The 13620-nt window shown below is 39.4% G+C and overlaps 1 long non-coding RNA gene across 1 annotated transcript; it reads right to left on the bottom strand.

Moving 5' to 3' along the window:
• Window positions 1–3752: 3752 nt before the first annotated feature.
• Window positions 3753–7140, bottom strand: LOC113461068 (uncharacterized). Its single transcript, XR_015971925.2, has 2 exons — window positions 4878–7140; window positions 3753–4561 (listed from the first exon to the last, which is right to left on the bottom strand). It is a non-coding gene; the product is annotated as an uncharacterized LOC113461068 (long non-coding RNA).
• Between the last annotated feature and the right edge of the window lie 6480 nt (window positions 7141–13620).

Below are 13620 nucleotides of genomic sequence, written 5' to 3' on the forward strand. Positions count from 1 at the left end.
GGATTCCTTAAGTCTAAATTAATTAATAATCTAATGAATCAACATGACTCCTAATTGGATTAGGATTGAAGAGTTCAATTGAGTCATGGTTCATTCAAGTCCTAGTTGGATTAGGACTAGCATAGATTGAACCCAATTGGCTAATCCTAAATGGATTGGGATTAAACCATAAGAGAGGCACCCAATCCTCTTTGGAAGAGGATTAGGGCATCACAAGAAGGAGGGATTACGCCCCTCCTCCTCTCCTTGTGTGCGGCATGAAGAGAGGGGCCGGCGCCCCCCTTCTCTCTTTGGAAAGTTATATAGGGCTCCAACTTTGGAGGAGCCCTTGATGGCTATAAGAGGGACTATGAGGCCGGCACCCTAGGGCATTGAAACCTCTCTTCCTCCAAGCCGTGGCCCTCTCCTTTCCTTGGTGTTCTCAGCCGCAAGCAAGGGAAAAGCTCTCCAAGTGTTGGCGGCCTCCTTCCCTTCCCTTCCTTCATCCAACACAAGGAACAAGAGAAGGCTGCGTAGGGGATCATCTTCTTCTTTTTCTTCGTCCTTCTTCTTCCTCCTTCTAAGCACAATCAAGAGTTGATTGAGAGGGAGGACATCAGCCATCAAAGCTATCTCTGCAAGGGAGCTAGCACCCCGGTGAGATAGAAAGCTTGGATCGGATCCTGCTTCGTGTGGATACCCGTAGAGGCCAGACGTTTGAACGGCTTCAAGCGAACCCTCTTCCAAAACCACGAATTCAGATTTGCGGTGATCATCTACCCGCGCAAGGTGAAGATTTGATCTTCCTAATAGTTTTAAAAGTTTTAATTCTTACCTAATTACGAAAGGTCTCGAAACAACGTTCATGCGATGAACGTCGAACCCGTGCATGCCGATTCCGCTGCCATCTGAAAAATTTTTGAAATATCAGCGGCATGGGCGGGTTCCCAACACCAAGCATAACCTAAATTATACTCCACTCTTACTGACTAATCTAAACTACAGGGATTTGAACCTAATCTCAATACCACTTTATCCATCACACCTCGACCTGATAGCCCGAGCCGAGCACGATACAAACAGCCACACACTATGGTTAACCCTATAGGACAGACAAGACCTATCTTTTGATTGATACACATATCATTCCAAACTCAAGTAGTGGTAGAAATAAATATTCTACTATATTCATTCAAAAAAAAATAGCCCGCAATCACTAACAATAAGAACACATCAAATTATTCCAAGAGACGCTAATCAACTATTTTCGAAACTCTAAGCTTCTCACTACTTGGTCTCAAGCCATGTCTACTCTACTGCATCTTAAAAAAAATGGAAAAAATAGAATGAGATTTATGGCTCGATAAGTTATCAAAATATTTAATTAGATCAAGTATATTGTACAAGAAATATAAATTTTTAATTTGCATGATTTTTCATAATAAAAATATGCCAAGGAACATATCAAGTCTATCAACATAAATTTGAAGATATACAGTGCATTTGGATAAAATAAATTTTCAAATCAACTATTAATGGATCATGCTCTCTCAGTCCCTTAGTCTCTATAATCATGGCCATGATCGGCCCATAGCAAGCCCTGAAAAAGACAAGATCCTAACTACGATATGCCGTCCACCGGTCATGCACTATATATATCATACTTGATTCATGCCCAAATAAATTATATCATACTTGATCTAGTATTTTACAAGTCAATTTCATGTAGCATGCATGCAAAACTTAATTTAAACATAATAGAAATAGATTAATTTCGAAATAATATAAATCAGATCGTTTGTATGATTAAATATGCTAGGGGTAGAGGTAATTTATTATTTCCGCCCTAAAATCTCTTGAAATTCACCAATCAAGAAAATCATCCAAAAACCTAATGTAATCAAGTGTTTTATTAGACTTCTATAAAAGGCATAATATAAATTGAAACATCCTTTGGTAGGATCCAGTCTATGTCAAGACTATAGAATCCAGCCTAATGTTTAGGAGTCTCGACCACCCCTTGGATTTAACAATTAATTATAACTTAACACTAACACATGAATTTCATCAGGAGGTGGGGTTCGTGATTACCTGAATGCATTGGAACCAGTCTCGATCACGCCTCCTTGCTATCCGGATCTAGATTTCCACCTTATCAAATTAAAGTTTTTAGGTTAGATCTAATTTATCCAATAAGGAAAATTAGACTAACTAAAAGCAATTAGGCTCGGTCCGGGTCAACCAGCAGATATAGAAAGGAGAGAGTGACTTAGTCTGAGTTCAGTTAAGGGCCTGATCTATTTGGAATGGGTCAACCAACATACGAAAAAGAGAGATACCCGATATAAGGCCAGTTGGTCTTTTTAGCCTAATCCAGTTAGTTTAGGTCCAGTTAGGAGCATGGCCTATTCGGCCTGAATCGACCAACATAAGAAAAGAGACTTGACCTGAGTTTACTCGGAGCTTTTGGTTTGATCTGAAAAGGAGAGATAATAGCAAGGGACTATTTTTTTCTTCCTCTTTTTTTTTGAATTTTCAAATGACAGTCGGTTGGGCCTGCCAACTTTGATCCAAGATAGGCCCATTTTGGCCTAGTTCTCACATATACTGTAAGAAGAAATAAGTGTGACTCAACAATATAAGTCTATTCTATTCCACCATACGGTGGAAGAAGAGAAAGATATCTCTTCTAATTGATATATTTTACCCCTATCCACTCTCTAAATACATAAAAAAGTGAAAGGACAATTTCATTTTTGAAATAAAAATCAAATTATCATGAAATTCAATACATGTTAAACACACTTTATTCCTCGGACATCTTCCAATTAAACCCTAAAAGTTCTTACCCTATAGATTAAGTCATATCCATCCAACAGTAAATACAAATTTTTTATACCCTCAAAGAGATCAATCCCGCAACCGCCTCTGCCCCTCCCCTCTCTTCCTCTTCTTCTCACCCCTTGCCAACAGGCCACCCCCTCTCCATCATGGTGCTCTCATCTTACCTCTAATAGTTATCTTCACCTTCGTCCTTGGTCACTCCCTGACTACAACAGATTACATTTGGGTTGCTCTCAAAGGGATTGAGGATGAATGGAGAAAAAGAGAAATATAGCATTAGTGGATATTGAAGGTGAGGCTAAGACAAACAAGGAAAGGCCGCCAATTTTGGGTTTTTCGACAGAATCACTGCATCTTCCTGAAGGTGAACCTCTTCTCGGTTTGTTCCTTTGAAGCGCATGGTGCAAGGTCTAGTTTCCCATTGGCTATAGCAAAGCAAATCAAAGCTGTGTCAGTGCTGAATCAGTTTATTTTTTTTGACAGGACCCTAGCCTGAAGGCAATTTAACAGCACAACCTCTACCATCAAAGCAAAATCTGCAATGATTGATTCTGAATAAGGAGTGTGACAGAAGGGTTCCATCAAATATCCTGAAGGGATATCCTTTTCATCAACTAGTCTGTATGTTCAATTTCTAATAATGACTTGGGAAGAAAAGGTATATAATCTAAATCAAAGAATTAATTTCTCAAATTCACTTTAAACAATCATAATTGATGAAATAGAGATGCACCTTCCTTTCAGATAAACCACATATGCTAGTTGCAATTATTATCAGTCCTCCATATCAAGACCAATACAAATCCAGATTTGAAAAAATGGCAAAGCATAACAATGCTCCCTCCACGGGAGCTCAAGCTAAAAGAAAGAATAAGATAGAGATGGATAAACCAATTAACTATAAACAGGGACAAAAGTGAAGCCCTATGTATCCACACAATTATCTGATAAATTTAATGTATCCCAACAAAAACCAATTTGACAACCATAACATTGAGCTCTCTAATATATGTACCATGGCCTCCTAGCATAATGGAAACCGATGAGGCTTGTCAATCTACAATTTGCTTCTCAGGTATGAGGAGACTATTGATGACCAAAATGTATGGTTCCCTTCTGAACACAGCATGAAGTTAATAGAACATTGTACTGATAAATTTACTGCTTGAAAACCTAGAGCTGCAGTACACAAATGTCACACCATAATGACGACTCAAAACCATAAACCCACCAAGATGAACAGGTCCTATTCACGATCCAATGCCAGAAAAACTGGTCATTGGAATATCCAACTGAGAAAAGTGATACATATATTAGATTTGCGAACCATACCATCTCCACTTAAAACAGAGAATTCAGCTAATCAGCAACTTGTTCTCATCCAAGAAAATATACTGAGGCACCTCCAGGGAAAATGGAGCTGGGCTTTTGCAAATCCTACCAGAGACACCATAATATGACTAATTATACCGGCAAAACCAACCACCAAATCTCCATTGGGTAGAGGAATTCATCCCAGGGGGGTGCAGACCCCAACCACCACAAGCCAGTCAGGGTTCCTCTCTAGCTGAATCTTCCTGAGGATCACGAAGCAATGTCACATCCACACTGCCAACTTGACATCATCCTCAGTCCAGTGCCTTATGAACACTGGCCTTCCACACCACTTCACCGTAACTGCGTTCCCAGGCTCAGTGCTGGAGAGATCAACCTCCAGCGAAGCTAGAGCGAGGACGTCCTTACCAGCGGACATGTTCAACACAAACTCAAGGATTAGGAGACGAAGGTATGCTTCCTAGGCTTGAACATTGACCAATACTATTCCTCGACATAGAATTTAATATTAAACAAAAGAGTTATTTACCCATGGAAAGCATAAGGAGCATTTTAGAACATGAAGATAAGAAACTAACATAGGTAAACAAATGAACCCATTTGACTTAAAACGCCCTCCTGATGTTGCATTGTATTATCTGGATCTAGGGAAACAAACATTCGCAACATAGACATAGAAAGTTAATGATTTAAATGGCGTCGTGATTTGCAAATATTACCTGGATCTAGGAAAATATATCAAAAACTCTTATACAACACAACATTTGCAGAAAGCTTGTCCATCACGAGAATAGTGACCGATGCTGTAATACCAACATCTACAAGAGCTTCTTGAACCTCCATCTCTTTTCTGGAGTGTTCACATGCATGGTTGCATCCGCGGGCTAACTCAGAAGCCAGAATTTGCCACTATGGGTGCTGCACCTGCTTCAAAATCTCCCTGGAAACTTGTTCTCACACCAGCTTCCTTATTAAGAAGTTTTAAGAAACCTATGTTCCCACACCCTCACCTGAATCTGCTCCTGCACTTGCATTTGCTTCTAGTAACTAAGTTGCTATACACAAATAGCATGCCTGGCCCAGGATTATGCAAAATTTTGGAATACCTAATGCCACGATCTTTCTACCAATGCTGCAAGTGTCCTGGACAAGGGGGTAAACAAGATATGGAATACCTAGAAGAGGTTAATGTTATCTCTCATATATATATATAGAAAAGCAAGCAACAAAAGAGATTATTTATTAAGGTCGTCTGATATGAATGTTTCGCATCCAAACTTTCAAATTAGTTTAAGTGTTTTAAAAGACACTTGTGATAAGCAGGCGGTCAACGGACCATATTGTGCACGCAGTATGCTCGCTGCATATACAGGCATGCATGCAATTAATATCCTTTAACTATATAAAAACAAATGAAATATATTAACAATGATAAAAGTGACAGCACAGAAGTAATATTCTTTTTGAGTAAATAATATCAATATTAATAACAACAACGTATTAACAAATAGTGCTTATTGCCTAGCATTTAGTACTAACAGCAATAGTTATAACATAACTGAAACACACGTTGAACCTAACTATCAGCCTATACATGCTTCAGTGGCACAGGCCTGCATAAAAGTGGGCCACGTAGTAGGCCCTTAATGCTAAATGAGCCACAAGCAGTCGCACAGTATAAAGTGGGCCACATATACGGCTGCATAGAGCTAAGCAGACTGCTTTTTCAGCCCATATGCAGCACAATGCATAATATAATTGCATATAGGCAATGCAGTGTGGTCAAGGGAACACATCCACATGTGCAGCTTTATGCACCGCTTTTTAGAACACTATCAAGGGTTTTTGGAAGATCACATCCTGCAGAATTATTTTCATACCCATATTCTTAACCATTCTTTAAAAAGAAGAAAATTTCACTTCTAACATTGTTATAGTTGGTCAAACTCATTATAAGAGGAGTCCAACTCTAATGATTCTTAAAAGTTGCAATTAGAAAAAAAAAAGGAAAGAAAGTTGACAAGTATCCAAGAGTCACATATGTATTCGACAAAGATTCTAGGAGCTGGACATGATTGTCCAAGTAACACAGTACAAGGTTGTCCTAGAATCCCATATTTAGTAGTAGCAGACAGGATCCGTGGCTTCTTGGTTTGTAGCAGATCATCCATAACCTCCACAATTATCCAAACTACTGAATGCACAAGGATATAAAATATGATGCACCCCTATCGATGTGTTGTTGCACAGGATGCTCGGACCCATAGAGCTAATTCTATTGGCTACAACAAAATGTACTGGACAAGCTATGCCACATTCTACACTATAGAGGCACGAGTACTGAAAGCACAGACTAACCATAGATGGTAGGCACCATAAATTTGTCCCATCGCGCATTGAAAGCATTATTATTTCCCTACATACACATACAACAAGGGGGCATATCTATGTACTTGTGTTCCAAACATGCCAAATAAATAAAGGAACTTAATTTTATCCATAATCAAGCAAACGAAGTTCGATATCATTTAGATTATGATATGAAAAATATATAGTTCCTTTATTATTTGCTAATTTCATAGGTATAATATCAAGTATGCCTTTTTAACTACTTTATCTAAAAGACTGCGTGGCTTACCTAAGAATTATCCCTCCTTAAACATGAACCTACATTTTGTAAGAATATTGAGCTGGGAAATACATGTAACAATGCATAAACCGGTAGTATTGCTAAGTGCACATGTCAAGAGTGTGATACAAAGAGATGACTTGGACACAAGTGTCCCCTCCTTTCAATGAACAGATGGAAGACTTAATTGTTCAACCAATATCTAAAGTCTAAGCCACTTTGTTTAGTAAAAGAAAGTATATGGACTAAACGATGGAGGCAAGCAAAGAGAAAGAGCATCTGAATGCATCCTCCTCATTTTAGTCATTTTTCAGCATGATTTGGAGAACCATCCATTGAAGATTCCTCTCCCTTCTATTTCTAAAATCTACCTCACTCTTCAAATTATATTATAAGCCCATCAACAACCTGGATAAAAGAAATAGGATATGTAAATGTGATCAAAATAAGAAAAAGAAATGAATTGCCTTGCATGAAATGACCGTATCAGAAAGGAAACTTTGGGATTGCTTAATCACAGATAAAATAAATATGTAAAGCAACATAAGTTATGAAACCATCATAGGTAGGGCTGGAAGTGGGCCGGGCTGGGCCGGGCCAAACCCCTACCCAAACCCGGCCCGAAATTTTTTTCCGGGCTTCGGGCCGGGCCCGGGCCCGAAAAATCTTAAAGGAACCAGGCCCGAGCCCGGCCCGAGCCCGGCCCGAGCCCGTTTGGGCTAGCCCAAACGGGCCAGCCCGGCCCGTTTCTCATCACACCACCTCTGTATGCATTCCCTGTGAGCAAACTGGAACAGGGGAACACCAAATCAGCAATATTAGCAAATAAAGATCATTTTTTGATGAATAGATCTCAAATGAATTCATAGCAAACCAAAACCAGAGATTATTACCTTCAAAGTCCCAGAACAAGCACAGGGAGATTCCATGCTTGTGGAGCTCTCTTCCTCCTCTTCATGACAGATTCTACACAGACGTATGGATGAAAAAGAAGAAAGAATAATAGAAGGAGGAGAGCAAGAGGAAGCCATCCTCCCATCATCTATAAGCAATCTAATTTCTTCTCTTTCTCTGAGTTCCATCCTCTTCCACATGCTATACCTAAGACCTCTGAGAATGTTAGAATAAAAACAGACCTTTAATTCATTCCCTCAGAAAGGAAAAAAGGGGAATTTTTCTGTGCACTTGCTTCTAATGATCATAATTCTGGCTGCCATCATTTGTTAAGAATCAAATTCCGCAGAATGCCTTAAATATTGATGATGGACTTGTTTAACTTACATTTCTTCTGGTCAAGTATAACTGAACTCAAAAAACATTAGAATATTTAAAAATCCTCTTTCTCCAGGCATTCCTATCAACAATTGCCTCTAATGTTTTTTCAAGCTTTTCTATATCATCACTACTGCCGTACTTCAAGGATTTTTAGATCAAAACCATTCATTAGGCCTTTCAACTTGCAATAATCCTTGAAGTACGGTCGACGACGAGCTTGGACGGTCGAGTACGGTCGACGACGAGCTTGGACGGTCGACGACGCGTCCACGACGGCTGCCTCAGAACTAGGGTTTCACCGCTTCGCCGAGTTTGGATGGAGAAACCCTAGCTCCATGCCTCCGCCGCTCGTCCGCTCTAATCCTCTGCAAATCCCAACCAAAATGAAGAACGGAAGAAGATACTAAGTAATCGTACCTCAAAACCTAGCTTGGCCGATGATAGGGTGGTCGGAACTCCTCTTCACCACTCCGCCGAGCTCGGACGGACGGACGGTCGACGACGACGACGACCGGTCGACGACGACGACGATCGGAGAAACCCGAGCTCCACGCGGACCACGCCTCGTCACCTCCACCGCTCGTCCGCTCCGGCCTCCGCGGCTCCGCGCCTCCGCCTCTGCAAATGGTATGGGGTGAATCGGGTGAGGCTGATAGCCGATAGGGGCAACGGGGGTCGGGACTCGGTCACTTGGGGGCTTGGGGCAAATCACTTCATTCGGGCCTGCGAGTCGGGCTGGCAGCGCACTCGGGCTTGGACGGGCCCGGGCCGGGCCAATGAAATACCCGAGCCCGGCCCGAAATAGATATGGGCTTACTCATTTAGCCCGAGCCCGGCCCGAAATGCTTACTCATTCAGCCCGAGCCCGGCCCGCGGACGGCCCGGCCCGATGGGCTTCGGGCCGGCCCGAGCCCACTTCCAGCCCTAATCATAGGTGGTTTTTTACCTCTGTCATTCCTATAAAAGAAAGGGAAGCATGCAACCACAGATGAAGGATTCCTAGAAAAGTTAAGGATTAGAATCCTTTTTACATATCAAGTGGATTCAGTCTTATATATACATGAGAAAGGTAATTGAAAAGTCTCAGCAGTTTTCTGCTCCACATAAGCCGCCCTTTGTTTACCGAGGGCCTGGTAACTGGTGCACCAAAGGTGCATCCTTCCTTTTTTGATCAGTAAAACCTGTTTTTCATGTATAACTATAGATCGAAAAACCACTTGTACTTCACAAGGAGGGGGAACCATAACCCGAAGAATGGGACTGACATAGTTCTTGAACGGCAATACGCCAAAGAGAGAAAAGAAGAAAGGCACCAATGTAAAAGCAATCTAAAAAATATAAATATGGAGAACCTTGCAAAAAATTAACAGCAACAATATTAACAAACTCAGGCACCATAAGATTGAACCCCGGCAACTGCCAATAAGACTTAATCAACCTTTCACCATGTTCATCCAGTCATTCTACCAGCATCCTAGATAGAACAATAAAAGCTCTGAAAAGTGGGTCATAATAATCTTACTTGGCTCCTATGACCTTTGGTGTATCAAAAGCAGCAAAAACTCCAAAACCTGACAATTTGTATGCTCTTTTACATGAGTTCTGGTATTGGTTTTAGAAGCAAGTGTGCATCTAGAAATTGTATCCAATATACTCCCCCTCCCCCAAAAAAATAAAATAAATAAATAAATAAATAAATAATCTGAACAATAATCTGGATATCAAGAACCAGTAAATTAGGTGTGGATATGGGATACGTCCAGCATCATCTAAGTTTGCCTACAGACATAAGCCGCCCACTCAAACAATTTAAATTGACAGGATCATAACCACCCATCAGATGCTACCACTTCAAATCGAGAATTTAGGAGAAGTACTTCAGCAATGCTAAACTAAAACAACATAAAAGAACAACCTGGAGAAAAATCAGGGTTAGCATCCAAAACTTTTTCTTCAACCCTTAAGAAGGAGCCAACCTTAACATCTCAGTTTTATTCATCTGTTTTCATGTTAGTACCCAAAAACTTTTGCTTCCAAGGAGCCAGACACACAAACATGAGGCCTTCAACTCAAACAATTTAAATTGACGGGATCATAGCCATCCATCAGATGCTACCACCTCAAGTCGAGAATTTAGGAGAAATACTTCAACAATGCTAAACTAAAACAACTCAAAAGAACAACCTGAAGAAAAATCAGGGTTAGCATCCAAAACTTTTTCTTCACTCTTAAAGAGGAGCCAACCTTAACATCTCAGTTTATTCATCTGTTTTCATGTGGACCAAAAACGTTTGCTTACAAGGAGACAACCACACAAACATGAGGCCTTCACCCCCTAAATAGGCGCTGATCCTGAATTTTTAAGGTTTCTTGTCTATTTACCATATTCTACCAAATCTCCACTCCCCATACAATGTGGCATACACCACTCAAATCCAGTATCAATTATCCACTAGATGCTGCACTAGCATGGCAAGAGCAAGGTAGGAAATTAGGCCCTAAAAGAGAGACCTAACATTCACGATTCACTCCAATCTTCTCACTTTCAATGCCTCCACCTTTGCTCCTACGTTCAACACCAACTTCCTCTGGAGTAGCCTCATAGGCAATTGAATTACATGAAGAAAAAAATAACTACTAATTTTTCCCAACCTGAATTTTTAATCACAGATATTTACCCATTTAGATGTTGTAAAACAAATTCAAATTGAAGCACCAAGAGCAAAGAGATCTGCAGTGGTATTATTTGGATCTGATGTTCAGAATGAAGCACATTTCATTATAGGAATAAAAAGAAATAGAGTGAATTGAATAAGAAAAAGAAAAGATTAAAAATATGTTAAGCAAAAAGAAATAGAAGGATGAAGAATAAGAGGAAGGATGAAGAATTAGAGTAAGAAGGGAAGGAGGCTTGCAGGCCTTTCTTTGTTTCAAAAATAGTTTCTGCATCCCATTTTGAGTCCTAGAACAGCCAGACAAAAAAGCCTTCAATTTAACCAGCCATTCATGCTATCCCAACTAGGAGAAACTAATCAGAGTGTAAGCAACCTGCCAAATTCCTGATTAAAAGCCTTAGCCCAATGCTTTTCTTATTACAAGAATTCACTCTAAAAAGTAATAAAGCTGGCTATTCCTAATAAAAGGTCTAGCCAGTCACTTAATAGATCCCTAACTTGAATTCAAATTGGGCAATTAATAAGGAAACCAATACCAGAGCTAGTGGGCACCTAATAATGACTTGTACAGGAATCACTACATCTGATCTGTTAACTAACATGTTAAATAAAAGCCCCTACTTGTGGGGATCAATAGACCCCTAAAAGAATCCCAAATATCTGACCAAAAGCTAGAAGTTTTATTAATTAATGAATTAATATCCAGATAACCTGAAGCGAATAAAAGGCCAACCAAATCTCATTTAGCTGCACCATTCCTGTCACTTCATTGCACAATCCTGCATCCACAGCAAGCCTTGTTCTCCTCCCAGGAAAGTGCCTGCCCACCTCCTACATCCAATCGTCTCTTTGCCTCCATCACTTGCATTAGGGGTGTTGTATCCTGACTTCAATGGCATATAGGACTCATATCTCGTACTCGTAAATACTTCAGAGTATAGAGTTTAGGGTTGGTCCAGTTGTCAAAGCCTCTACAATTACTGGTAGACAACATCACAATCAAATTCATGGTGGACAATGACTAAGATGACAAGGAAAATGATAGTTTCATTGAAAAGACTCTTTATGTTTTAAAATTGTTCTTTACATAAGATTATGCTTGTGAAATATGAGTATCCATATAAACTTGGTCTTAAACTATCTATTAGAAAATCCAAAAGTTTTGTCAAAGTGATGCTTGAATGGACATCCAGTAATGAAAGTACTAAAATCTGGATGAAAGACAAAATTTATATTTCAATCGATCATTAAAGTGGAAACATAAAATACGATGGACATGATTGATTACATATTTCATAGAATTGTTGAAGAAGAAAAGACACTAATATCACTCATTACCATAACTACTTTTTCTTCATAAGTTGCACTGGAAAGAAACGAAGGCAATGCAAGATGACATGACAAAAATAATAAAAAATATGACAAAATTTTAAGAGAGAGTTGTAGATGCAAAATCCTTGCAGAAAGATTGCCATCCTCACTACTTAACATCCTTGATAAAACAACCAAATTATCGACTGCTCCCAAAGTAGTGTAGACAAAGGAGATAATACAAGACATTAACTTTATAAAAGCACTTTGCCCTTTCCAGACTGTTGTAGTAACCAATTTCAAGAGCTATAACATCTGTCAAAAATGCAACATGTTCTGCTAATCTATGTTACCCAAATTCTCCAGTTTAGCCTCAGTTTATCAGCTCCCAACGTATGATACATAAAGATGGGCACTAATGTGAAATTGGAAAAATCTGCCGCTCAGAGGCACAAATGCTCACACCACATGTACCCAGCTCCATGTAATATAGCTTTCAATGAAAGCCTTCTCAAATCCTTTATTGCCACATACATGCTATTGCATAGTTATACCATCCCATGCCATCCATTTATCCAATATAAGCAAAATATATTGGCAGCCAGATGACCTCTAATAACCCAGAGTCGGAGAAAACTCATTAACTTGATACATCTTATACGGACAATGTGTATCATGAAGAATAAGTATTATCGAGGCAGGAAATATGCTAACTAGGTATAAATCTAAACAGTCTGTTAGAATTATAAATAAGGAACATTAAAAGTCTGATATTAATGTATGGGTTCATTAACAGTCCAAAAACACCATCCATCACCAAAAATAAGGATTTATACCATAAAATTCAGCAAGAGTACCATAAGTCAAAGTCTTATTAACTAACAGTTATATTTTTTCCAGCTTGAAAAAGATGTCAAGCGTAGAGCATTACCTATGCTCCAGAGGAAAAGACCATCTCAAACACAATACTGTAAGGTGCTTAAAACGTATAAGGCAAAGATCTTTTCTCCACATAACTACTACTATTAACCACACAAACAACTCCCCGTATATGAAGATATTCTAAACAACATAAAATAACATTCCTAAACTAAGAAAAAAAAATCGCGTTGAACAAGCTAATTTGCATTAAATTGACAAGATTCTCCTTGTCTTCAGAAATTCCAGAATGGAAAAAAGGTTCGCATACCTTAAAAACAGCAAGAGTGACTCATTCAACGCTAGGATGAGATTAAATTGATGATTGAAATGCAAAATATTCAATAAACCACCTATCCTTAGACAAGAAGAGATGGAAGACAAAAGGCCATCTCCGAATATTTAAATAATACGAGAGAGATCACGAGTAGATTGGGCAAGCATATAAACTAAATCGATAGCAGATAAACATAAGCAAAAGCAATCCTAACCTCTGGTCATGCCGAAATAGCCCGATTCAAGGGTGAATCGAGCGGGAGAGATCGATTTGGAGTCGTCGGTGGAAGAGTCGCCAGCTCCATGGATGGGGTTCCTCCGGTTTTCCGGAACTGATATGTATCGAATTAGAAAATACGTTATCCACGGGGTACCGTT

This window comes from Phoenix dactylifera, chromosome 12 (genome assembly GCF_051530095.1).
Source record: "Phoenix dactylifera cultivar Ajwa chromosome 12, Ajwa_hap1_PhDact_Kaust_v1.1, whole genome shotgun sequence".
Taxonomy (NCBI): Eukaryota; Viridiplantae; Streptophyta; class Magnoliopsida; order Arecales; family Arecaceae; genus Phoenix; species Phoenix dactylifera.